This window comes from Macrobrachium nipponense, chromosome 24 (genome assembly GCF_015104395.2).
Source record: "Macrobrachium nipponense isolate FS-2020 chromosome 24, ASM1510439v2, whole genome shotgun sequence".
Lineage (NCBI taxonomy): Eukaryota > Metazoa > Arthropoda > Malacostraca > Decapoda > Palaemonidae > Macrobrachium > Macrobrachium nipponense.
The window spans coordinates 72895869-72923574 of NC_061091.1; the positions used below are offsets into that span (position 1 = coordinate 72895869).

A 27706-nucleotide genomic window follows, 5' to 3' on the forward strand; every position below is an offset into this window, starting at 1 on the left:
CCGGGACTGAAGGGCGTAAGTGCGGGAATTCATTTTCCCCAGAAATGATCCTCGTATTGTGTATGCTCGGTGCCGAGGGCGGGAGAGCGCTCGCTCCGAGCGTATATTTTGGTTGGAAATGTGTAGATGAAAATCGTAAGTAAGTGCTCTTTTCATTTATATTTTTTTGACCTGTATGCTCGTTGCCGAGCGAATGCGCTCGGCACGGAAACTTATTCTGTATGGAAGTGGAATCGCAAGTACAGTATTCTTTTTCATTTTCATATATTTTATTTGATTGTAGCAATACTCATTTTGGATCAGTTTTCCGAGCTTACCCGGAAATTGATCTTTTCCCCTTTTTATTTGAATGAAGTGAAATCGCAAGTGCAGTTCTTTTTCATTTTCATATTTTAGTGAGATTGCATTGTTTACTGGGATCAATGTTTCCGCTATTTACCGGGAATTGATCCTTGCCCCTTTTTTATTTGTATGAAGTGAAATCGCAAGCGCAGTATTCTTTTTCATTTTCATATAATATATGATTGCATCAATTCATTATGGATCAAGGTTTCCATAAACCTTGATCCATAAAGGTAAGAATGGATCCTTTTACCCTTGCGCTCGTACCGAGGGCGCAAATGCGCTCGATCCGAGCCCTTATTCATTTGTGAAGTGAATCGTAATGCAAGATTCTTTTTCATTTTATTCTTTTTATTATTGATTGCATCAATATTTATTTGGTTCAAGTTCCGCTCAGTCAGGGAATTGATCCTTATGCCCTTGCATTCGGGCCGATGGCACGATTGCTCTCGGGCTCTTATATTATTGTTGGGTACATGGTGCTGTGCGGGGGTGGGGAACAAGACCCCCCCCGCTCAACTCCCACAGATGCCCTTCCCCTTTTCCCCTTGGGGGAGGTTATCGGCGTTCTTCTCCTCGCCCAATCCGTCGAGCGCGGGGGAGGGCGCTCGGTGCCCGATGTACAATTGTATTCGGGGTCTTCCACTCGTTCGGAGAGGGCTCACCCCCCCGCGCGAGGGGACCTTCCCCCCCACTAATCGCTACTACTGTTATTTCCGCAGGTGCTACTGCCACGAGGGTGGACCTTGGTGAGGTATGGGCGTCCTTCCATTTGCAGGGCGTGCTAGTGTCCAGGGGCTGCGGTTATATGTCTGGGCCTACTGCGGTCACCCATGGAGTGGTGACCACGCTCCAGGTGACGACGTCCCTCCTCACTGGTGTACTCCCCGCCTCACGTGGTAACAGTCTTGCCTACAGCCGCTGTGAAGTGCGTTCGCCGTACCGAGAGGGGGGCGTGCCGCCGCCGCTCGTGGTTGCCGCGCTGCAGCGACCACAACTTCCGCTGCCCTAGAGCTCGCCCCTGGACCTGCCGCCGGTACCAGGATGTTGCTGGCTGCTGCTCCACTCCTGTGTTCCCGGTGCTGCCTGCCGTACCTGCCGATTCTGGCTGACTGTCCATGCAGTTGCTGCGCTGGCTGTCCCTGCCGTTGCTGCGCTGGCTGTCCCTGCCGTTGCTGCGCTGGCGGTCCTACCGATGCTGTGCTGGCTGTGCCTGCTGTTCCTGAGATGCCCATACCTGCTGATGTCGTCCCTGTTCGTGGTGGTACTACCCCAGACTTTGGTCTGTCTGTACAGGTGCGTCCGGGCCCTGTAGCTTCGGCTACAGCAGCCCCGGCTCCGCCCTGGATAGCAGATCTTACGTCTGTCCTGAGGAAGCTGACGAAGAAGAGGAGGAAGGTGTCGTCGTCGTCGTCTTCATCTTCTTCATCGTCGTCGGCTGCCGCCTTCTTCTTCGACTTCTAAGGCTTCACAGCCGAGGAAGAAGAAGGTTGCCTCCTCCCCCTCCTAAGAAGTCACCCTCGGGAGCTTCTCGGGACCAGTCTCACCTAGGTGGGACGGGAGGGTTCCTTCCGCTGGTCCCTCCTGCTCCTTCGGGAGCGGGCCCGTCTCTTCCTTCCGCAAGGAAGAAGACTACGGGGACCAGAGGGGTACCGGCTAACACCGGTACTTCCTCGCCTGGTGTCAGTGGTTCTGCCACTGCATCAGGGTCCGTCTCGGCCCTCGTCGTTCGCGGGAGGTACCGAGTGTACGGTCGACTACCAGCGACCGTGCAGCCAGGAACCAGACCTCTGAGTCCGCTCAGCGTCAGGTTCACGGCACGGGGCGGAAGACTGGTGACAGCCGCTCACGCGACTCTCACCAGACCAGCTATCACTCTCGCGGCGAACAGCTGGCTACCCGGGGACGTGACGGTCCACGACCGGCCACGGGCTGAGGCTGGGAAGAGGTCCTCCCGTTCGCCGGTGCCAGCCACGGCTGGAACCAGCGACGTGATGTGCCGTGAGGACAAGCACCGGTCTCACTGTAACAGTGGAGCCTGCAGGTCGCCTGACCGTCGCTCTCACAGAGAGCGATCGGGTAATGCAACCAGCACCAGCTCTTTCTGACACTCGAGATCGGGGCCGCTGTGCTCAGTCCAGCCGTTCTCCACAGCGAGACGGTTCGACCTAGGCCTGCAGCTCGATCGCCACCACGGGTTGACGATCGCCTGCAGCCCTCCAAAGCCTGCTGGTTCTGCCAGCGAGCAACGAGGGAGCGTCCAGGTCTGCTTCTCCCGTACCTTCAACCTCCTCGGGTTACACTGGGAGGAGCGAGGTATTGAGGAGTGATCGTGAGGGGTGCGCCCTCACGATCCCACCAACGACGCCCTACGTGCCCAGGCACGGTTCTTGGACCGGCCAGGACGTATGCGCAAGGGGATGGGGAAGGCCGAGAGGGCTGTCGCTGTTCCCCCTTCGTAGGAGGAAGGTTCTCGGAATATGCTCTTGTTTGAAGGGCTTAACGGTCCCCACTCTGCAAGATGCTGTGACTTCCGAGATCCAGAGGAACTTTGCTGAGGTTATGGCGCTGATCGTCAGCACAACGACCTCGGGGAAGGATCGCCGCTCCCACCAGCAAGAGCCACGTCTCGGCTCGAGTCGTTTTTGGGGCCCGAGAGGGAACCCAAATCGACGGTGGGTCTGCCGCGATCGGAGCTTGCCGACTGTGTTTGAACCAGGTAGTCTCTCGTCTCCGGACAAGAAGGCTCTCTCAGTTCTGGCCGGTCGAACAAGCTACTTCACCTCCTCTACTTACTGCGACAGAGGCGTTTCTACGTGTCTTCGGACACCGTATTTGAATACCCCTTCGGTCCCTCCTGAGAGGTTTTCGACCTCGACGAGGACTGGAATGAGTCGGAGGACGGTATCGGCTCTCTCCTGTCAGGTGTCGATCAGCCCCACCCAGACGACGTTCACAGTGGCGGCAGATCCTTACCTACAGTATGAGTTCGTACCCTCCTCGGGAAAACGTTTTCTCCTGACGATAACGTTTTTTTTTCCCAGGCTCTGAGAGGCCATCGCCGTAAGGCGATGGCTGCTCCTTTTCTTCTCCAACTGCTAGTTCCGCTGGGAAGGCGAGCCAGTATCCATTCCTCCCCCATTCCCTCTCTCCTTACGGCTACGAGGGAAGGGGAGGGATCCTACAGAGATTTCTCTGTAAGATCCCACGTTAGGGGTGGGCTGCGCTACCGGGGGGACCTTCGGGTCCTACCTGACGTAAGCCCCGGTCGTTGAGGAGGGATCCTGCCCCTTTCTCGATTTCTACGGGAATCGAGAGGACCACCAGCCGATATCGTTTTGACGAATTCGTGGGGGTTTCGCAGAGTGCTTAGAATTCTACGGAATTTCTAGCGCACTCAGAGTGTTCAAGTTTTTTACGATCTCCAAACACTTAGGCGAGACCACGGTCCAAAGTGAGCGATAATCCCCGATAATTGTTACGATAATCGGGAACCTCGCTTATTAGCTCGAATTCCTGTAATTTCTAGCATTTGGAAGAAGACTGCTTGGCTGAAAGAAGGAAAGAAGGTAAAATCTCACAGTAGGCTATTAACCTGGAATAGAGAAGAACGGACGGGAACTTCCAGTTTGGCTTGAACTATCGTCTTCGGTATTCTGTTCACCATTGAAGCTTTCCTTTGGGAAAGACTTCTCCTTCACTCTCTTGACTAGAGAACGAAGGCGGTCGATCTCCAATCCTTATTCTCATTCCTCGAGGGGAAAAGAATTTAGGATGGAGGTCGTTGTACAGAACCTACAAATATACTAGTATATTACCCTCGCGACATGATTCTTGTAACAGTTGAATTGTCCGGGGGGTAGGCGCATACCGTAGTTAACTCTACGGTTTGTGACCGAGACGAATTGTATCTTAATTGAACTGCAACTCGGGGTTGTTGCCTGCAACCTCCCAGCAGTTATCAGTTTTGATTTTAGATACTTGGTATTGTCATGACACACCAAATCAGCTTTTGTATTTACCGAAATCCGTTTCGTTTAAATATAATTGCTCGAGCGTATTCTTTATGCTCGATGGTTCTAGCCGAACGCATTCCTTCGTGGAATAATGGATTAACTGGGCAACTCAGATGACGAGTCACCGAGAGCTACTGCGTATTGAACTGCCTGATAGCGGCTCAGTATCAGCTAGGTCTCGGAGATGCACGGTCGGTTACGTCTCTCCCCTGGTTTGATTGACTACCGAACCGTATCTCTGCCAACAATCATGGACTTAGGTCTCTGATTAACGGGGATTCTCGCAATAATGAAGGACCATATACTGCTGTGACGCTCGATTTTCATCGCCTTCGACATTGCGAGAATTTTCAACAGAGATATCTCTTGGACTCTTTCATCTTTCGTTTACCGCACGGTAACAGAAGTCTGTACTAGTCAACCGCTGCATCGCACGCGATAATGCGAATGATTTTTGCAGACATCTGAGTTTGTCTTCAAAATATCTCGTATTCGTAGGTGTGCAATTATTCATTGCTCGCCCGAATTAACAGATATGTCAGAAGACATCGCCTATTCTCCGACCTGACAGCTCTACTTCCAAATGTTCAGCCCATGAGAAGCAGTTCTTCAGGCAGTATTTCCCTGTCTTCATTACTGAAAAGCGCTCCGCTTTTATTGCAATACGATCCTCACCGACAGCAATGAATAGCGGTTAGCGTTCTCAGTCTTTGTAGCACAGTTCAGAATCTTGAGAATCCTTCTCTCGTTCAGCTGCGAAGACGTAGGTTGCATTTTCTGTACACCTTCGTCTTCACGAACACATAGTGTTGTTTCTCCTTAGCCGAGAATCAACTATACTATGATATTCTTGCCATCAAGGACCTCGGTCTTTAGAAGGCAATTGACTTTCGCCTTCTGGCATCGGTGACGAACAAATTATTTGTTTAGTCTCTTGGCAGAACCTTTTAGGCGAAGTCCGTGACTTGCTCGGGTGCTTGGACAACTTGCCTCCTACCGAACGCAGTCAGTCGGCAGCTGTCAGAGCGCCCAAGTCTGTTACGAACTTCGCTGTGGACTTAGTTCGGTTGTTCCATAACAATCTTTTCTTCGTCCTAACGGCTTGTCACAGTACCCATACCATCGACACCCACCATTGAGTGTCGGTGTCCTATCCACTACCGAGAAGAACAACTTCGCTGCAGACGGATAGACCAGTATGGGTACAGGACATCACCGAAGTAGAGAAGAGGGTTAGGTCATACGACCATTCCCTTCTTTTCCTCTGAGGTAATTGCATGACTTTTCCTGCGAAGTCAAGCATCCAGGGGATGGGGATTCGTGACGCTCGATTTCGTACCGAATTCGTAGCGAAGACTCTGAACCCTTCGGTTCCTGACGATCGGTTAGAGTCCTTCACAATCCCCTCCCTAATGGACTTCACCGCCTTCGATGGCGAAGGAGATGCTGCTTTGTCCTGTGAAAGACGCGACCGCGCTTTCTGAAGAAACTCGACATCCAGGATGAGTGTTGAAGACTCTTCGTCAGCACCAAGACGACCTAGAAGTACACTCCCTCGAGTTACACAAGAACTTCTCCATGGCGCAGGTACTGAAGGCAGGGGTCTGGTACAACCAGACCACCGGCACCTCCTTCTACCTTTGGATATTGCCCACAGGTCCTTGGATCGTTTCCTTAGGACCCGTGGTGGCTGCTCAACACGTTGTCTACGCTAACCCAGACCCATAGCAGGCTGAACAGCATCGAGTCCTGGTGTGACTGTAAGAATAGATAAGTGAATGAGAGAGTGACTGGCTTCTCTTCCTATCTTTTTACTCCCCCTCTACCTGTGGGTAGAGGGATACGGTCATCACCTTGCTGGATAAGGACGAGATGCCGGTGAGCTACTCGACAGAGCCCCATCCTATCCCTTTCACTAGGGATGGGAGCGAATATCCACCACTTCCTCCTACAAGGGGGGGGAAGTGGATGCCAACAAGAGACAAACCATAACTTTATGTTGCCTCTTGCAAATAGGAACTTGTTCTTGTTTGCTGGTACGAAGAGATACGCTTGCCTCTCTCTTAGTACTTGGTCCAGAGGTCTGACCATTGATCCTGCGGTGCACACCCCGATCAATCGGACAGAGGCTTGGATCCCTCCCTCGCTCTTACTTACCAGGGAGGCATTCCAAGGTTGGGCGAACACAGTCTGTTCACAAAAAGACTCAGATTCCTCCCACCAAGAAGTGAGTCTTTCCTATTGTAAAGGACCGAAGGTTTGTATGCGTGTCGGAACAAATGACAATTTGTCCAAAATTGCATTTTTCCTAACTATACAAACCTGAGGTCCTTTTACACATAGCCCCACCTCATGCCACCCCTCACTCTGCAGTTTTTGCTTGGGCCAAAAGCAAAAGTGATTTGTTTACCTACCAGTCGCGCGCGCGCGTCTGTCGGACAAGCAGTTAACTACCGAACCCCTTGTTCGAAAGCTTACGACCTATCCAGCTGCCGCTAGTACCTTCCTATTGTAAAAGGACCTCAGGTTTGTATAGTTAGGAAAAATGCAATTTTGGACAAATTGTCATATTTGTTGTCTAATACCCTGTAATGATATGGTACCACCACTCTGCCTAATGAAGAGCCGGCCTCCGGAATAGGAAGATGTCCTAGATAAATAGTCCTTGAGAGTTTTTAACAGGACATAAAGATGTATCCTGCGGAAGCGGGACAATCTTCCATGGGGACCACCTCACCAAAGGGTCCTCATTCTTAGCCAGAAATTCTTTATTTGGCGAAAGCAACACGGCGCCCGAGGAAAGGAATTCTATATGCCCTCGGTCCCTAGCTAATGATGACAGCTCCGATATCCTGGCAGCTGAAGCCAGATTTAATAAAAATAGTGTCTTACGCAAAAGGGTTTCATAATCGCACTTTAAGTTGTCTATTTTAGAAGCTAGCCTGAGAACATCGTTAAGAAACCATGACACTGATGATGGCCTGTGAACGGGACGCAGACGTGCACATGCCCTTGGAATTGACGTGAAATAAGACTCAGTTAGATTTATACCAAACCCGAGAAGAAAACCTTTTTCAGAGCTGACTTAGTGGTTGTTATTGTGGCATCTGCCAAGCTTTGTTCAAATAAAGTCCTGAGGAAGGTATAGCCACGTTCATTGTCATTACTTTGGTATTTGATTACTTGAGAAATGTAGTTAATTCCTTAACTGCTCAATCATACTGACGAAGTGTAAATTCTGTTTTGTCTGACTCCAAGAACAAAATGTTCTGTGGATCAATGTCCCCTACTCTCCTACCTGCAAACTTCATGAAATCCATAAAGTTAGGGTTTTGTGAAGAACTGAGGATTCGAACACAGTCCTCGTTTGTACTTGTTGTGACAACCTCAAGTCCAGGAGAGGGTGAGGACGAAGAGCTATCTCCAGGAGAAGGGGAAACCAAGGCCTTGGAAAGGTCTCAGCTTGTGTAGCACCTTCAGAAGAAGGTTCACTGGAGGGAATAGATAAAATTTCCTCCATTGGTACCAATCTATACTTAGTGCATCCGTAGCGTATGCCAGAGGGTCCAGATTCGGGGCTATACATAACAAGGCAACTTGTGGTTTGCCTCTGTAGCGAACAGATCTACTTCCAGACCCGGTACCCTCCTGCAAACTCTTTTGAAAGATTCCCGCTCCAGAGACCATTCTGACTCCAGGGAGACTGATCGGGACAGTGCGTTCCTGTTACGACATTGTGGACTCCTGCCAGATGGGTAGCCAATATATGCCAGGTGTTCTGGCTGCTAGAGAAAAATTTGCTACCATCACGTGATCACATGACTTGACTTTGAACCACCCGTTTATACAGTGTACCACTATCGCACTGTCGAGGACCAACCTGATATGAGTTTTCTTCGGAGGACGGATCTTCCTCAAGGTCAGAAACACTGGCATAGCTTCCAGGACGATGATGTGAAGCATTTGGAACTGAGGTGACCAAGTTCCCTGAACCTTCCCGTGCTGTGAATAACCTCCCCATCTTGTGAGTGATGCGTCCTTGTGCACCACTAGGGACGAGGGAGGGGACTGCAATGGAACCTCCTTGGCTAGGTTCGCGGCCTTTGCCCAAGGACGGAGACGTTTCCCGAGAGTCAGAGGAATCCGGGCGTCTGTCCCGACAACTGGCATTGGCCTTTGAACGCCAAACCCGATTGATGTCCTTAAGCTAGGCTTTCAACAGAATGCCTGTGACTGAGGCAAACTGGAGCAAGCCTAGGAACCTCTCTTGATTCCTCCTAGAAGTTTTTTTGCATTTTTAAAAATTGTCTTGTTGCCCTTTCCTGATGGAATGGAAAGAGTTTGTGATTCCAAGTCCCAATGGATACCTAGCCACTAGAATTTGGACTCCGGGGTCAGACGGGACTTGGCCCTTCTGATCTTGAACCTTATATGTTCCAGGAAAGACATGACCTTGTCTGTGGCCTGCATACACTTGTCTTTATCTAACTCCCAGATCAGCCAATCGTCTAGGTACGCCACCACCAATATACCATGAAACCTTAGCTCCTGCACCACCTCCTCTGCTAGTTTTGTGAAACCCTTGGGGCTATATTCTGTCCGAAGGGCATCACCCTGAAGTAGTAGGCTGCTTTCTTTAGTTTGAAACCCAGGTATGGGCGGAAGTGCCGAGCTATCGGGACATGATAATAGGCGTCTGTAAGACCTATAGAGGTGGTGACAACCCCACTGGGAAGTTAGGTCCGTACCTGAGAGATGGTCAGCATTTTGAACTTGTCGCAACGAATGTACAATCTTAAACGGGACAAGACTAAGATCACCCTTCTTTGTCGGTGCCTTTCCCCGGGACACTGAATAGGCGACTCCAAAATTTCAAATGCTTTGTCCTGGAGACTGCCCCCTTGTGGAGAAGATCCCGGGAGTAATCTATCAACTCTTGGGTTGGTTCCTGATAAAAGGTGATGGGTGGAGGTGGACCCTTGATCCAACTCCAGCCTAGGCCCCTGGATACTATGCTTTTCACCCAACTGCTGAACCCCCAACGATGCCGAAAGAGGTACAGCCTGCCTCCTACCTGAGAAATTTCATTGAGATGACGATGGTCTGGTTCCTCTTCCAGACCTTGCACCTCTAGTGCGCCCTTGGGCTCTGGTTCCTCCACGCTGGCGAAAGGAGCCCCTAGCCCTGACACCCCTCGCAACCCTGGCAAAAGGTTGAAATGCCTGATTACCATAGACAGGGTTATATGCCGGCGACACCGTATACTGTGGGGGAGCCTGTTGGGTTAGTTGATGGCGAAAGGAGGACAAATTGAAGATGGTGCTGAGGCCGAGCCTTAGAAGTCGAAGGCCCGGGTACCTGCTGGACTGGTACAGCCTGTAGCACAGGTTGCTGTTGTGGAACCTGGAAAGGTTGGAAGCACCTTTGCCTCTTCCTAGCTCTAGAACTGGGGGAAGAAGACTCCGGTTTTCGCTTACAAAGGATACCCCAACGCAACCTGATGCTTTGATTAAGACGCGATGCCTCATCCTGAACCTCGTTTACTGCAGAAGCTGGAAAGAGGTCTGCACCCCAAATTGAGGAAGCCAGAAGCTTGTTCGGTTCGTGCATAATCGTAGCCTCGGATAGAACATACTTCCTGCAATTTCTCCTAGCAACCGCAAAGTCGTACAAGTCACATTGCATGCTCAAAAGTAACGACTTTGCAATGATCTTAAACAGCGTCTCCTGAGCGTACTCAAGAGCCGCCGTCTCCGACAGCACTAGGGAGTTAAGAGACCGTGCGAGACGTGTCCTAGCGTTAAATTTGGCTTGAATCAGTGCATCTGACAGCCTAGGGAGGCGCTCACTAAACAAAGTGATTGCACAGTCTGGCTTCAGCTTGCCTACCGAGAATGTAGCCGGCAAATCCGCCCACAAATCCTCCCTACCTGGGAGTAGCAATGATGTGGGATCTGCCTCCCTAAGCTGTGACATGGGCTCTTCCCGTGTCACTGCCTGGAGGGTAAGCTCTGCTACCTTTGATGTAAAAGGTAACGGGTTTCCGTCAACCGTCGTAAACATTGTGAAAGGGCTTCTAAATGCTGTTACCCTAGTATTTGCACAGTTCCACTCGTCCAGGCTTCATACACAGTTGAGCCCGGTCTCTAGAAAGGATAAGCGCCTCCTTGAGGACCTTATCCTCTCTAACCAGAGCTGCCTCAGTAACCCTAACATAACCTATGAATGGTGGCTGTAACCTTTCGGGGAAGAACTCGAAATCCTCGAGCCTACGTGTACCACAACCTTCTATAGTCAACATCCCGTTGACAAACGGAGCGAAGTTCGCCACCCTCCAAGGATTACTAGGGTGGAACAAAGGGAGCGTGGTTCCGTCAGGCATGCTCTGACTTTGCACCAAGTTACTATTAGGTGCCTGAACTGCCGACTCCTGTCTGAGGTCTGCAATCAGGGAGTCCTGCGTACCTAAACTCTTAAACACCTCTTCAGAACCTTGCTACGACTGAACAGGTCCTTGGGCCGACTAGAGGGAGTCGTTCCTGCCCCCCATGCGGTACCTTATGAGGTATCCGATGGCTAGATGCTTAAGGTATGTGACTTGTGGGGCAATGGGAAGAATTTCCCTCTCAAGACCTCGGATTTGAAGACTTAGAAAGAGACTTCGGCCTAGGTTTAATATGTGTATGAACATGTGGCACTTTTCCAGGCCTTGAATTTGATTTTGGTTTTCTTTTAAGCAAGGTTTTACTAGAAGGATTTGTCTTTATTTTAGGTATCACAGAGAAGGAATGCGACCTAGAAGGAGGCAATCCTCCTGTGAAACCCTTGAAGGAATTGGAAGGAGAGGGAGAGGAAGAATCAGAGTGACTCGAGGAAAGACCTCGATGACTAACTAAGCTATACTCATTAACATTGTTACCTGTGCCCACATCTGGTGTAATGGGCAAATTGTCAACCACTTCAAGTGACACTCCTTCCAACCCAAGCTCCGGCAATTCCGCCTATTGCTGTTCAATAACTGAATCCCGAATTCATTTGATAATCGGTGCTGCGACTTCTGGGTCAACGCATCCGGCCGATTTCTCCGGCCGGGAAGATCAAAGCTGCCATATTTTGGGATAGGATATACAGCTTAGCCTTCCTTACGTTCCGGCCAAAACCTCCAACCCAGATCTTGAGGTTGGAGGGTGCAGCATCCTTAACAGACAGCTCCGTCGGTAATTATTTATTGTTATTAATTAATGTAATTAATTTTTTTTTATAATGTATTTATTTTATTTATTTTTTATTTTATTATTTATTATCATTATTTATTATTATAAGAATGTTTGCACAAAATTATAGGAATACCCATGTTACAAAGTAATATGCCGGATCATTCCGGATTGAAAAACAATATAAAAATATATATATATATATATAGATATATCATACCAGGAACTGTGTAAGACATAAATCAACCCGGGACTGTATGACCCGGGAGGGATACACGAAGTATCCCAGGACGGCCACATGAACTTGAAGTTCCGTGGCAAAACAGAGATATAAAACTAAAATAACAATACATTATGTTCACCCACGGAAGAGCAACTTCCATAAACATAACCCTCAACGATTACCGGGGAAGCCGGAATCCAAACCCGCCTTATGCGGGGAGAGAATGTATAGGCGAATGGATGAAAACTCCGAGAGTTGAAAGAAGCAGAACGCACCCAATCCACGGAAACCGAGGCTGAATACGCAGAGCAACCATCAACTCAGGAGAAGGCCGGCTGAGAAGCGACACCCACCAAGCTAAGGTCCTGGAGGACCTTCTGTACCCCCCCTCCGCCGATTCGGATCGGTCGTCAGCGACAACCTGAGGGAGAGGGGCACCCAACTACTGGGAGCCCCTCGTGCGGGGGAGGGAAGTAGGCCTGATGGGGTGACGGTCATATGACCCAGCGCACGGCCGAGCCCAGAAAATAAATTTTTTATGAAAATTTATATTTTTAAGATAAGATTTATAACATTCTGTATTTCATTTCACCAAAGAAACCTGAGCAAAGGTAATTGATATGAGTTTTGTGGAATTGATAATATATGTAGACAGTCCTTACCCCCTACCCAGTGGCCATGTGGGTGACAGATGTACTTGTGTAGTACTACGAATTCACAAACTTATGGGGAGAATTATTATGGGCAACACCACTCCCTGAACTTAAGTTTTTGGTGCCCTTATGGCTAATATAGAGACCAAATAATAGAAAATAAGGAAAAATGGAAGAAAATAGCATCTGCCTTAAATCTAGTTGATTCAGATACTCACAGGAGTCAAAAGCTTAGAGCCCTTACACATGAGGACACTAGTGTCCGCCACCGGTGTCAGACACTAGTGGCCTCCCATATTATCAAATGGAGCCTTTCACACAAGGCAACAGCAGTGTCCCAAGCAGACAACTTCCGGGCAACAGATATTTCGGTGTCTCGCTCCCGCAACACGTGGCGGACACTGACGGTTGCCGCCACTCTCTGCAAAGCATTGTTTTAAATGGAAGCTTTCACACATAGCCACCAGTGTCCGCCACCGCTGCCCACTGGCCAGCTTCTCATGCTCAGTTTGACACCCACCATCATCCCATGATGGAAGGAGACGGCCTATCAAGGACAATTTCGAAGAAAGTGGAGAAGCTGAACACGGAGGACCTCATTTGTGAAATAGAAAAACTACCAGCACTATGGGACCCATCTTGTGAGGGATATGCAAATAAGATAGAAAAGCAGAACTGCTGGAATGCAATAATGGTGAAACTCATTCCTGATTTTGAAGAGAAACCCCTCTCAGAAAAGAAAGAAATACGTAAGTCCTTTATGTTTATTTTTATTTTCTGTTTCATTACATGTTCACAAGGCAAGTAAAGAATCTACTGTGCTTACGTACACAAGTTTATTCATTATTACACACAAAAGTTACCCCATTCCTGTCACCAACCACACACACACCACCACACCATGTCACCACCACCTACCCACACCACCACACCATGCCACCACCACCTACCCACACCACCACACCAGGTCACCACCCACACCATTGTCTAGATACGTGTAACTGCCATGGAAGTGCACCTTGGTCACTGACAAGTAGTCCGCAAATTTGTCTCTCAAATGGCTGGCAAGTCTTGAAGTTGGCCCTGCAGCAGGTTCCATATCAAAGAGCCCTTCCACGGTTAAAGTATCCTCAATTCGAACGCCATCTCTGTCCCTTACAAAATTATGCAAAACACAACATGCCTTGATGATGTCCTCTGCCAGTGATAGGCTTACATTGAGTGGTCGATGGAAGATGCGCCATTTGTTTGCAAGGATTCCAAATGAGCATTCAATGAGTCTGTGGGCTCGTGAAAGTCTGTAATTGAAGATGCGTTTCTTTTGACTCAAAAATTTACCAGCATATGGGCGCAGAATGTGTGGGATAGTCCAAAAGCTTCGTCAGCCACAAATACAAAAGGCATTGGTGTTCCAAAGCCTGAGTACGATTCTTGTGGAGCAGGAACATTCAGGGTTTGATTTTCAAGTTTCCTGAAAAATTTACTCTCCTTGAACACAGTTGTGTCAGAAGACTTCCCATATGCACCTACATCAATAAATATGAATTCGTGTGATGCATCACATACAACAAGAAGCAAAATCGAAAAGTAGTTCTTGTAATTATAATACAAAGAGCCACTATTCTCTGGTTTGATTACCCTGATGTGTTTCCCATCTAAGGCACCAAGACAATGAGGGAAATCAGTCTTTTGGTAAAACTGAGTTGCAATTTCCAACCAAAATCTTTCTGTCACATCAGGAAAACAAACTGTCTTCACTCTTTCCCAAATAGCCTTGCAGACTTCCTGGATGATGTTCGCGATGGTAGGTACGCGTAGTCTTTACTGGTATTGGAGATCAGTCATGGTGTCACCGGTGGCCAGATACCTGTAGCAAAAATTAAAAAAAAAGTAGGAATAGGTTAATTGTGACTGCAGCACACACACACACACACATACTGACGTTGTACAGTTTGCAAATCGTATTTCTGATGTTTATGATTTCTCTTTGTCAGTGGGTTGTTGTTCAGAAGAAGTGGAAGGGATCCGATCCTGCTATGCAGAGAGCTGTTGAAGAAGAAGCAAGAAAAGAGTGGATCAGGTGCCTGTGGACGGAAGCAATATGTCTACTTTGAAGCCCTGCGTTTTCTTGAAACTGTCTCCAAACACACTGCAAGCAATATGGATGAAGAGACTAATCAGGATAATAAACATGAAGACTCCCAAGAGCTAGGTCAGAAAATGCAAACTTGGGAGACTGAGAAACGTCCTGGAAAACCGTTCTCATACCAGTCTCGGAACACAAAAAGTACTGATGATGAACTCATTGAACTCCTCAAGAAAAAAGCATTGCGCGAGAATCAACAGGCAACAAATGAAAACAACGAGGATAGGATGTTCTTACTATCCTTAGTAACAGAACTGCACAAGGTACCTGCAGACAGAAAATAGAAGCTAAAGCAGGATATTATTGCTACCATTTACCAGGCTCAACAGGTGTACCAACAATGGCCACAGGACTTTCAGCATCAGGCACCTCCCAGATACCAGCCTCCACAGCCATCACCAGTTTTCCACTATGCCCAGCAACCAGCAGTTCATGTGGATTATCATAATTCTCTGAATAACATTCCTCAGTGCAGCAACACTAATCTACAAACAACTCCTATGTCTACACCAGCACCATCACCAGCCATGTCTGACATCAGCAACCATGAATGATAATTAGTTATTTCTTGCATAGTAAGCACCTCATTGTTTGTACTAAATAGAACTGTACTTGTAAGGAAATAAATATTACTAATAGATCAAGTTTTTAAAGTTTTTTTTTGTCTTATTAATAGATCTAGTATTTTTTTTATCATGTATGTCCTCGCAAATAGTACCAGCAACTAGTTATATAAGGCTTACCTCAAAGTTACAGCAAGCTTCTCGTCTGGTGCAATGCATTCTCTCATGTTTGTGGTAGTTCCTGTGATGTCTCTCCTGACGTAGCTGAGAAGTTCTTCAAATGACGGCTTGCTCATACGAAAATAGTTGAAAAACTTCTTTTCATCAGCACACAAATCATTGAAAAGTGTATGATGCGCTCCTGTGTTCATTCTTGATAACAACATGGGATGTATATGCACCTTCCTCTCTACAGAGCGCCTCTTCGATTTCTTTTTGGCCAGCAAAGCAACAAGTAGAAGCTCTTCGTTTCCCGCCATTCTTCCGACTGAGGTGTGTGAGTGGCTCACTAGTTGCCAGGTGGTGTCTTGAGCAAGGACACTAGTGTCTTCGTGTGTAAGGGCTCTTAGTGCTCTAAGGCTTGAAGAAAAGCTACTGTGTTATCTCTGCTGCACCCCATCCCACCTTACCATTCACCACTTTAGTCAACTCACTTCATTTAAAAAAAGGATCAAATTAGGATTATATTTCTATCAAATCCACTGTAAAATTCAAAAGAACTATAATTGCCATAATATATACTCTCGTATCATGTAACCCTTCAAATTTGTCCCCAAAAATGGTTTGTTCCGACACATTATACAAATCATCGGCCCTTTACATCAGGAATTACTATTCAGGGCCACCAGGACCAGATTTATTAACAAATTAGTTTGGCAGTAACTGCTTGTCCAATGGTTGGGAGCCCCGCCCGACTGGACAGTAAACATACCACTTTGCTTTCGACCGCCATTGGGTGAAGACGTGTGCTCGCCTCTCTGTCCGCCTCTGTCGTGAGATTGTTTCAAGCCTACTTACTTTTCAACCTGTTTCTTAGAATACTAGTGTGAAGTGACCATAAGTACTCTTATTGTTATTTGTTTATTATTTGTGGAATTGCATCGCTGGATTGAACATGCGTCCCATGAAATCTGAGAAGCCCTTGCCCCCCCCCCACCCCCCCCCCCCCCCCCCCCCCCCCCCCCCCCCCCCCCCCCCCCATCCAAACCGGAGAGTGTGCCCTGGAGTGGGTGTGAGAGGTTGAATGTTGAGGAATGGAAGACTCTAACTTCTTACTTGAAGAAGTTAGAAAGGGATAGAGTCAGAAGGGCTGCATCTAAGATTGCGGGGGTAGTAGTACAAGGCCTATTGAGCCTTTGGATAATTCTAACTCTTCTCTTAATTATGATTCTGTATCAGGACCCTCACTGGCCTTACATTCAGATTCGGCCTCGGAAATTGCTGAACTGAAGGCTACTCTTCACAGGATGAGATCCTAAATGGCTACCATGAAAGGTAAGGACTGGTGAAAGTGATTTTAGTGAAGTGAGTGTCCCCAGTGTTGTGGAGGGGGCGTCTGACCGTCTCTGCGACGCTCCCAGGCCTAGACCTCTTCCAAGCTCCCAAGCCCAGAGGAGAAGGAAAGTCGAAAGAGCCGTACGGAGGTTGTGGAGAATTCCCCCCGGTCAGGCGTCCCTTCAGCAGGGGTGCTGTATATATACACCTGCTCAGGACCGATATCGAAAAAGCGTCCTAAGAGAGTGCTTCTCTTCGTCCGCTTCTCCCTCTCCTAAACGAGGGTGGAAGGATTCGGACTTGTCCAGGCCCCTGAAAAGGCACTGGAGAGATCCTGTTTTGGATTCAAGCCCAGAACGCTTTTCGGAAGAAGCGCCTCCTTCTATCAAGAAGGCGAAGAGGGTTTTGACGTCCCATGATGTGGGCAACACGTCTTCGAGGTCTCCCTCTCCCAAACCTGTTCAAGAAGACGCAGGAGAGGCTTCCAAGAGGATCATTTTGGCGGTGCAGGAAACAGCTATCCGCCCTTAGTAGGAGTCCTTACGAAGGATCCTCCTCGTAAGAAAGTACGTCAGACTGCCGGTCAAGAAGACTCGTCTTCCTTCTCCCACCAGGTAGTGAGGCTCCTGTGAGACGTGAGTCTTTTGAGAACTCAGATAGAGACTCGTGGGACGATTTTGATTCGCCAGGCAAGCGCGTCGCGCCAGCCAAGCGCGAGGCGTCCTACAGACGAGAAGCGTCCTCTAGGATTAGAGAGTCAGACAAGCGAGAAACGCATTACAGACGAGAGGATTCTCCCAGATGGGATACGTCTGCCAGACCAGCAGCTTCAGCCGAAGCGCGAGGTAACAACCAGGCGTGAGGATTCAGCCACCGCAGCGAGGCTACCAGACAAGCATCTGTCACGCAAGGATGTGGCACCAGGAAGACGCGGAGACTTCAACAGGCGTGAGGCGTCAGTCAGGCACGAGAGTTTTGAGAGGCGCGAGGCACCAGTCAGGCGCGAGGCGCAGCCAAGCGCGAGGAGTCATCAGGCGCTAGACGCCACCAAGCGCGAGGATCCCTGCCAGGCGCGAGGCGCCAGCCAAGCGCGACGACGCAGTCCCAAAGCGCGAGGCGCCAGCCAGGCGCGAGGCGTGCGCCAGCCAAGCGCGAGGCGCCAGCCAAGCGCGAGGCTCCAGCCAACGCGCGAAGGCCCGAGCCAAGCCAAGCGAGCGCCAGCCAAGCGCGAAGAGCCAGCCAAGTACGAAGAGCCAGCCAAGCATAGGAGCTCTTTACACTCTCTTAGCCCCTCTCCTATTAGGAGTTTGTCTCCCGTAAATAGAGAGTTTTTGGACAGGAAGAACCGGAACGGAAGTGGCCTCTCCTGCTGATCCGATTTTGGAAGAGGACTCAGAGGACGAGTCTCACGGTAAAGAAGGACTGTCGAACTACAAAGTTTTGACAGCTCTCCTTCTCCAGGAATACGGAGATGCATTGATCCCTGCCGCTCCTCCTTCGCCTCGTTCACTTTTTTCATGCTCGAAGACACCGAAATCGTCGGCTTTCTTGAAGATGAGACCGACGATTTCTATGAAGAGAGCTCTGCAATCGCTTGATAGCTTGGATGCTAACTAAGAAAGAGCTAGTAAGGACAGTGTTTTGCATGCCTCCCCCTAGACTTACGGGCAAGAGAGGGATTTGGTACCAGATGCTGGAGAATATGGGTCTCATCTCTTCCAGCTTCAGCTGAAGCTGACTTTTCCAGTCTGGTAGATTGCATCCAGGAGACATAGCCTTCACACGGCTAAGATTACTTGGGGTCTTTCAGAGTTGGATCATCTCCTCAAGGGACTTTTTCACATTCTAGAAGTCTTAACTTCCTAGATTGGTCCCTTGGGGTGATGTCCAAGAAGGCTCATGCCCCTGAAGGGCTAGAACCGGATGTACTCCTGGCAATTTTGTCATGTATTGACAAGGCGGTGCAAGACGGCTCAGGGGAAGTTTCTTCTTATTTGGAGCAGGTCTCTTGAAGAAGAGATCTGTTTTTTAGCGCTTTCTGACGAAAGCAGTATCACATTCGCAAAGAGCAGCTTTGTTATTCGCCCCTAGGTCTGATTTTCTGTTCCCGTCACAGTTGGTGAGGGATATTTCCCGATCTCTGACGGAGAAAGCGACTCAGGATCTTCTCCTGCAATCGTCCAGGAAGAAGAGACCAGTGATGGTGGGAGAAAAGAAAGTGGGGTCTACTCCTGTTCGGCCCTTTCGAGGAGGCCCTCCCACTAGAGTTCTGCTAAAAGGAAAACGACCGAGAAGAGAGGTCGAGCCTCGTTCCGCCCCTTTAAAAGGGGAAAGTGAAGTGGCGCTCCTCCAAACACCAGTAGGTGCCAGGCTCCGGGGATTTGCGGAAGCCTGGACTCGTATCGACACAGACGCTTGGTCGATGTCGGGTTCTTCAGAAGGGATATCTCATTCCTTTTTTTTTCCCCTGGACAATCCTCCCCCCTGGACTCAAAAAACTCCGAGGGAATTGTCCGCCAATTACAAGGACCCTGTGTTGAAAGATACTCTTTTCAACAAATGGTGATCAGATGTGGGACAAGAGAGCTATAGAACTTGTGCTGGATCAAAGCTCCCCAGGGTTTTACAATCGTCTTTTCTTGGTTGCGAAAGCCTCGGGGGGCTGGAGACCAGTTCTGGATGTCAGCGCTCTGAACAAGTTTGTTCAAAAACAGAAGTTTCTCCATGGAAACCTCTGCTTCAGTCCTGGCGGCTCTTCGCCAAGGGGATTGGATGGTGTCTCTGGATCTCCAAGGACGCCTATTTTCACGTCCCGATCCATCCTTCGTCGAAGAAGTACCTCCGTTTCATGACGGGGGGAAGGATCTTCCAATTCAGAGCCTTGTGTTTCGGCCTGTCTACGGCGCCTCAGGTTTTCACGAACCGTTTGAAAAATGTGGCGAGATGGCTTCATCTGAAAGGAATCAGTATATCTCTATACCTAGACGACTGGCTTATCAGAGCAAAGTCAGAGAAACAGTGTTTGGAGGACCTGAATGTGACACTAAACCTGATAAAGACATTAGGATTACTCGTGAACCTCGAGAAGTCCCCAACTGATCCCAGCCAGAACTTGGTCTATCTGGGGATGCGGATGGATTCTCGGGTTGGTTTTCGAGTATTTCCTTCTCAAGAGAGACTAGCGAGAGGTTTAGAAAAAGTCTCTCTCTTCCTAAGGAAGGAACGGACTTCGGCGAGGGAATGGTTGAGCCTGTTAGGGACCCTTTCCTCGCTCGAACAGTTCTTTCATCTAGGAAGACTTTCATCTCGTCCTCTCAGTTCTTTGCCTCAGAAGTTCGTGAACATGAAGACAGGACTCCTCTCGGACAGTTTTCCCATTCCAGATCTGATAAAACGACATCTAGAATGGTGGTTACTCCCACTGAGGGAAAACAAGGGTACTTCCCTGGAAATACAGAGCCCAAACCTTGTATTGTTTCCGACGCGTCGGAAAAAGGTTGGGGAGCAACTTTGGGAAAGTGAGAAGTGTCAGGCACTTGGAATGCTCTTCAAGTGTCCTGGCACATAAACTGCAAAGAACTGCTGGCTGTACACTAGCTCTAAAGAGCTTCGAACCGTTAGTATGCAACAAATAGTACAAGGTTGAATGCGGACAATACAACCGCTCTGGCATACATTCGGAAGCAAGGAGGTACTCACTCGTATGCCCACCCTTTACGAACTCGCAAGAGAACTGCTGTTGTGGTGGGACATCGCAAAGGAACATCTCTCTTTTTTGACGAGGTTCGTTCAGGGAGTAAGGAACGTAAGAGCGGACAGGCTGAGCAGGAGGAACCAGGTCCTTCGTACCGAGTGGAGGACCCTCCACCTCAGACGTTTGCCTCAAGCTCTGGTCTCTTTGGGGAACTCCTCATGTCGACCTCTTTGCCACGTTCCTCTCGAGGAGACTGGAAGTCTTCTGTTCAGTAGTAAAGAGATCCCAGAGCTCTAGCAGTAGACGCCTTCCTGCTAGATTGGTCTCAGGTAGACGTTTACGCATTTCCCCCATTCAAGATTCTGGGCAAGTACTCAGGAAGTTTGTGACGTCAAAGGGGACAAGAATGACCCTGATAGCCCCCTTTTGGCCAGCTCAAGAGTGGTTTCCCAGAGGTACTGGAGTAAGATAGTAGACTTCCCCAGATCCCTTCCACAAAGGAGGGATCTTCTCAGCAACCACACTTCGAGAGGTTTCATCAAAACCTCCCCGCTCTCGCTCTGACTGCCTTTCGACTATCGAAAGACTTGTCAGAGCGAGAGCTTTTCTAGTAAAGCAGCAAGCTCGATCGCTAGAGCCCGGAGAACTTGCACTAATCCGGGTTTGTTTACCAATCCAAGTGGGAAGTTTTTAGAAGGTAGTGTAAGTCAAAGAAGTTGTCCTCCTCCAGTACCTCTGTAGCAGAAATAGCTGATTTTCTGTTATTTCTGAGAGAAGAATCGCAGCTCTCCGTAGCCACGATAAAGGGCTATAGAAGTATGCTATCGGCCGTCTTTAGGAATAGAGGCCTAGATTTGGGAAACGATAAGGATCTGCATGATCTGATTAGGTCGTTTGAGACCAAGAAGTCTAGAATTACTTCTCCCCTAACTGGAATCTAGACGTAGTGCTGAAGTTCTTGGCTTCAGAGAGATTTGAACCCCTACATTTGCCTCGTTTCGTGATATAACGAGAAAATGTTTATTCCTTTTGTCACTAGCGACGGCAAAAAGGGTTAGTGAACTGCATCGCCCTTAGTGACAAAGTCGGGTTCAATATTTAGATTCGGCCATCTGTTCCTTCAAGGAATTATTCTTGGCGAAGAATGAAAATCCTTCGAATCCCTGGCCGAGAAACTTCGAGGTAAAAGGATTATCGGGTCTCGTCGGCAGGGAACCGGAGAGGTCTCTTTGCCCAGTAAGGGCGTTAAAGTTTTACTTACAGAAAAAAGGAACAGTTGGGAGTTCTAGACAAGGTCTTTGGTGCTCAGTGAAGGATCCATCAAGACCTATGTCAAGAATGCCTAGCCTTTTTTTGTCAGGAACGTAATTACGGACGCTCATAAGGCTTGCACGGATGATTTTTTAAAACTCCTGAGAGTAAGAGCTCATGAAGTGAGAGCAGTGGCGACGTCTCTCTCTTTTCAGAGAAATATGTCGCTGAAGAATATCTTGGAAGCGACATATTGGAGATGTAATTCTGTGTTTGCTGCTCACTATTTGAAGGACGTGCGTGTGTGACCTATGAAAAATGTTTTTTCCTTAGGTCCTTTTGTGTCTGCGGGCACAAATCCTGGGTACAGGAGCTGACAACTATCTTAAATTTTTTTTTTTTACTTAAGTCTAATAGATATGTTCTAGACTTTCTGCTGAACAAGTGCAGTTGCCGCACAAGCGGCCAGTCACTTCAGTTCAGTAAGGAACTCTTGTGATATCTTGTAATAGATAAAATTTTTTTTTGAAATTATTGTGTGCGTGTGCATTGTGGTTTGAGTTACGGTTGTTGCGAAGAGTTGGGGAATAACTCGGAGCAATTTTTAATACTAACATGGTGGTTAGGATCAGGTGGTCGGGATTGGTTGTGTGCTCCTTAATAAGGTGTGTTGTCATGTAAGTGGATCAGCACCCATTGACAAAGTCCTTTCAGGCTCTGCCGAGTAAGTGGATAAGACCCCTTCGGCAGACCCACAAGAATTCTTGGCCATAGATCACATATCTCGCTAAAGTTTCTTGAGGTGATGCAGACTACTCGGGGAAAACACCCACGAAGTCTACCACCTATCAGGTAGGAACCAAGGTTTTTATTTTATACCTACAACAGATGTTGTTTACCTGTCTATTCCAGTAGTAGCTGTCTCTTACCCTCCACCGAAGGGTGCCAATCAGCTATGTATATATCTGACAGGTAAGTTGATTGTATGAAAATGATATTGTTATAATACAATAAAGTTTCATACATACTTACCTGGCAGATATATACGATTAGGGCCCACCCAGCCTCCCCGCAAGGAGACAGGTGGAAGAGAAAATATATGAGTAGAAAACGGGAATGGTTCCTAGTCCTGCCGCCCAGGGCAGGCCGGTAGATCACCTGACCTACCTGTAGCGAGTGGCGCGAAATTTGAATTTCTGTCGGGGACGACGGAGTCTTAGCTATGTATATATCTGCCAGGTAAGTATGTATGAAACTTTATTGTATTATAACAATATCATTTTATCGAGGCTGGGAAGAGGTCTCCCCGGTCACCAGGACCAGCCTCGTCTGCTTCTGGGGACCGTGGCGCGTCGTGAGGACAGTGCTCGCTCTCACCGCGTTAGCGGACGCTACCAGTTACCCGACCGTTGCTCCCTCCGGAACCAGACGGCTCGCACGACTGGTAGCAGCTACCCTGACTCATGAGACCGACACTACCGTCCTCGGTCCAGCGTTTCTCCGCATGGAGACCGCTTGTCCAGACCTGCAGCTCGATCGCCACCGTGGGTTTGCAATTGCCTGTAGTCCTCCCAGCCTGCCGGCTCTGCTGGTAGGCAGGGTAGGAGCGTCAGAGCTTCCTTACCTGTCACTTCAACCTCCTCGGGCCATACCGGTAGAAGCGAGACGAACAGGAGTGTCCGTGAGGAGTGCACTCCTTACAGTCCGGCCACGAGAGCCTACAAGCCTGGATCAGTCTTATGACCAAACAGATCGTACGCTCAAGTGGTTGGAGGAGCACACGAGGGGTCTGGCAAGGTTCTTCCTCCTGAAGGAAGAGTGTCTTGGGAAGTGATCGGCCTGGATGGATCTGACGGTCCATCTCCTCAGGACGCAATCACCCCCGTGATGCAGAGGTCATTGAGCTGATTCGTCAGCACAATGACCTCGGGGAAGGATCGGTGGTTGCTCCCTCTGACCCTCCATTGAGGTTGGAGTCGTTCTGGGGTCCTAAGAAGGAACCCAGAGTGACGGTGGGACTACCCCGGTCTTCCTTGGCCGATGGCGTGTTGGACCAAGTGAACGCCTTTGTCTCCGGACAAGAGGCCTCACTCAGGGCCAGCAGGTTGGACAAGCTGCTTCCCCCTCCTCTGCCTCATCAGCAGCGCTTCTACGTGCCTTCGGTAGACCCGTTGCCGACCAAGCAGGTTGGCTCTGAGCTAGCTCGTCTAACTCCGGGAGTGCCTCTTCATCACCTGCTGTCTGAGAACCTCTGGTTCTCACAGCAAGAGGCATTGGCCCTCGAAGCCACTGCCATGGCAGCTTTCCAGGCCGTCTCCTGGCTAGATCTGTGGTCTCTCACGGTATTCAGAGTTGCAGCTTCCTTGGGAGCAATCGTTCCCGAGGAGGACTGTGTTCAGGATACTCTGCCAGTCTGGAGGTAGGGCCATCTCCTACCTTGCCCACCAGACTGCCAACATGTGGGCCAACCTGGTTTTGAGGAGACAGGACGCAGCCTTGACTTGTATAACCAGAGCAGCCGATTGAGAGGTGACATTGGGTCTACGCAACAGACCGTTGCTGGGTTCCTCCTCTCTCTTCCCCAGAGAGATGGTGGACGCTGTGGTGGAAAAGCGGAGAGCTGAGGACAGCAACCGCTGAGTACACTAGGCAGTTATGAAGACTTGTGGGCAGTCTCGTTCAATTGCGGGTAAGCATCGGAGCTTAGCTAGCGCTTCCTCCACTCCCAAGATGTCAGCACCGTCGAGGGTAGCAGGGGGGAAGACCCAGCCTTCCTCTTTCTCTTCGAGAAGTGAGCGTCAGCCCTCCTCTCAAGCCTCCTTCTCTCGCGGGAAAGGGGCTAAGTGGAAGGGGAAGAGAGGGAAACGCTAGGGACGGCATTCCCCCCTCAAATGCTGCAGGAAGAGGGGGGGTTGCCTGGCAAGCCATTGGGCAACTTGGCAGTGCTACGGAGCCGAGACCTGGGTAGTGGATGTCCTTCGTGAGGGTTACCTACTGCCCTTTTGAGTCGAGGCCACCCCTCACCTCACACCCGGTCCACCTTCAGACGTACGTCCCCGGTTCTGCCAGGGACGTAGCACTGACACAAGAAGTAAAGACCATGCTGAGCAAAGGAGCTGTCGAGATCATGCGAGATCAGTCGCCGGGGTTCTACAGCTGACTTTTCTTGGTGGAGAAGTCTACAGGGGGCTGGAGACTGGTGATAGATCTCTCTCCCTTGAACCGTTTCATTCACCAGACTCAGTTCACGATGGAAATGACACGCTCAGTACTTGACTATCAGGGAGAATGATTTCCTGCTTTTGGTGGACCTGAAGGATGTGTATTTTCAAATACCTATCCACCAATCCTCCAGGAAGTACCTCTGCTTTATCCTCGATGGGACGGCGTACCAATTCAGGGCACTTTGTTTCGGTCTCTCAACTGCCCCACAGGTGTTCATTCTGGTGTCGGCTTGGGCCCATTTGGTCGGGATACGTCTTCTGAGGTATCTCGATGATTGGCTGGTCTTGAGTTGCTACAGGACAGAGATCGACTCCTTAACTTATGCTGCGATCTGGGGATTGTGGTAAATGTCGAGAAGTCAGATCTCGAACCCAAGCAGAGGATAAAGTACCTGGGCATGCTGATCGATACAGTAGTAGCACGAGTCTTCCCCTGCAGACTCACGGATCAGCAGGTTCAGGGAGGCAACCAGATGGTTCCTGTCACGACAGGAACAGTCAGCTCAGCAGTGGCAAGCCGTGATTGGTCACCTGTCGTCACCAGAGAAGTTAGTCCTTCACGGGCGTCTTCACCTGCGGTCTCTTCAATGGAGACTAAAGGAGTGTTGGTCACAGGCAAGAGATCCACAGTCCTTCCTGGTTCCTCTCATGGAGGAAGTAAGGGAGGACCTGGCGACAGGAACCTCTTAATAGGAGTGCCCCTGCGCACTCCCCCGTCTGGAGATGGTTCTGTTCTCAGACGCATCGACCGAGGGTTGGGGCGCACACCTGGAAGAGTTGCTGGTTGCAGGAGTGTGGAACCATCACGACAGGCATCTTCACATCAACTTCCTGGAACTCAAGGCTGCGTTTCTCTCACTTCACGAGTTCCGGGAACGACTGGGACACTCAGTGGTATTGATGAGCAACAACACCACAGTAGTGGCATACGTCAACAAAAGGGGGCCTAGTGTCCCTCCCGTTGCACCAGTTGACGATGCAGGTGCACGAGTGGGCCGTAGCTCACTCGGTAGAGCTGTCAGCCAGATACATTCCAGGCAAGACAAATGTAGTGGCAGACGAGCTCAGCCGCCAGAATCAGGTGATTGGGACCGAATGGTCTCTTTACCCAGACGTGGCGGAAAAGCTCTTTGACCTGTGGGGCCGTCAAGTAGTGGATCTGTTCACCACCTGGCACAACAGAAAACTTGAGGTTTTCTACTCAGTTGTTCCGGACCTATGAGCAGCTGCAGAGGATGGTTTCCAACACCCGTGGGACAACCTCTTTGTCTGTACCTTTTCCCCATTCTGCCTGATTTGCAAGGTGGTCAGTAGGGTGCTGGTCACCAGCAATGTTCGGATGATTCTGGTAGCACCCAAATGGCCTTAGGCCATTTGGTATCTGGACCTGCTGACTCGTCTCTCAGAAGCACTGCAAGAGATTCCTTCATGGCACAACCTGCTGTGTCAACCGCATGTAGAACGGTACCACCTGGCAGTACGTTCCCTGTGTCTTCACAGCTGGCAGTTATCCATCATCTCCTGCGAACGAGAGGCTTTTCTCGCCAAGCAGCACTAGTGTGGGGGCCAATGTAACAGATTGGGATTCTCGTTGGGTTTGCATGTTAATTTTTTGCAACTATTAGGAATGCATTCTTAGCTATATCAGGAAGTGGAAAAATGATGATGCCATTTTTTCTCTGGACCTTTATGTACCCTTAGCACAGTGCCAAAGCAGAAAGATCATTTTAACCCAATGCATGGTATTAACCCTCTTACGCCGATTGGACGTATTAAACGTAGAATCAAAATGTCTCCCGTATGCCGATTGGACGTATTAAACGTCGACTCAAAAAACTTTTTTTAAAAATTCACGGAAAAATACTTATAGGCCTACCAGCTGAAAACTTTTGAATCACGCGGCTTGGGGGATGCTGGGAGTTCACGGATCAAGGCGTTGTTTTGTTTACAATCGTAACGCAGGCGCGCAAGCGCGAATTTCTTTCTTATCGCACCAAAAAGTATCAGTAACACATCTCAAAATTATTTCGTCACTTTGACATAATTTTTGCACCGTTTTAAATTATCCGTTATATGGAGTATTTTATATGAAAATGTGCGCAATTTAATGTAGAATACAACAAAAAAAATACTCATGATTGTAGCTTTTATCAGTTTTGAAATATTTTTATATAAATAATGACAAGTGCCAAAATTTCAACCTTTGGTCAACTTTGACTCTACCGAAATGGTCGAAAAACGCAATTGTAAACTAAAACTCTTATATTCTAGTAATATTAAATCATTTGCCTTCCTTTTGCAACAAATTGGACGTCTCTAGCACAATATTTCGATTTATGGTGAATTTATGAAAAAACTTTTTCCTTACGTCCGCGCGGTAACTCTTCCGATAAATTTTTTCGTGCGATTGTCCTAAATGTTTGCACCATTTTTAAATTTGCCAGTTACATAAAGTTTTTATATATGGAAAGTGTGCAAATTTCATGCACAATACAACTAAAAACAATCCATGGTTGTAGTTTTTATCAGTTTTGAAATATTTTCATATAAATAACGATAAGTGCCAAAATTTCAACCTTCGGTCAACTTTGACTCTACCGAAATGGTCGAAAAACGCAATTGTAAGCTAAAACTCCTATATTTTAGTAATATTCAATCATGTGCGCGTCAACTATGTGACTGGCCTCATGGAAACAGGAGAATGTGTTTCTAAGTTTCTAAATACAATTTCTTTTTTTTTTATCTATAATTGAGAGACTATATATATGTGTGTGTACGTGTGTGTGCGAGTGCATGTATAAACTATACACAGTATAAATCCAAAAGTCTGAATGTAAATAAATAAGCAGTAATATTTTTTTGGGTTCATCATACGTCTGGCATCGT

General features: G+C 48.6%; 2 protein-coding genes across 2 annotated transcripts in view; one reads left to right on the forward strand and one right to left on the reverse strand.

Annotated features, from left to right (window-relative positions):
• Nucleotides 1-27706, reverse strand: part of LOC135203512 (heterogeneous nuclear ribonucleoprotein U-like protein 1) — a 354027-nt gene that overhangs the window by 233861 nt on the left and 92460 nt on the right. The gene's annotated exons all lie outside the window — the stretch shown is intronic.
• LOC135205780 (piggyBac transposable element-derived protein 4-like) overlaps nucleotides 1-27706 on the forward strand; it is a 62988-nt gene that overhangs the window by 33106 nt on the left and 2176 nt on the right. The gene's annotated exons all lie outside the window — the stretch shown is intronic.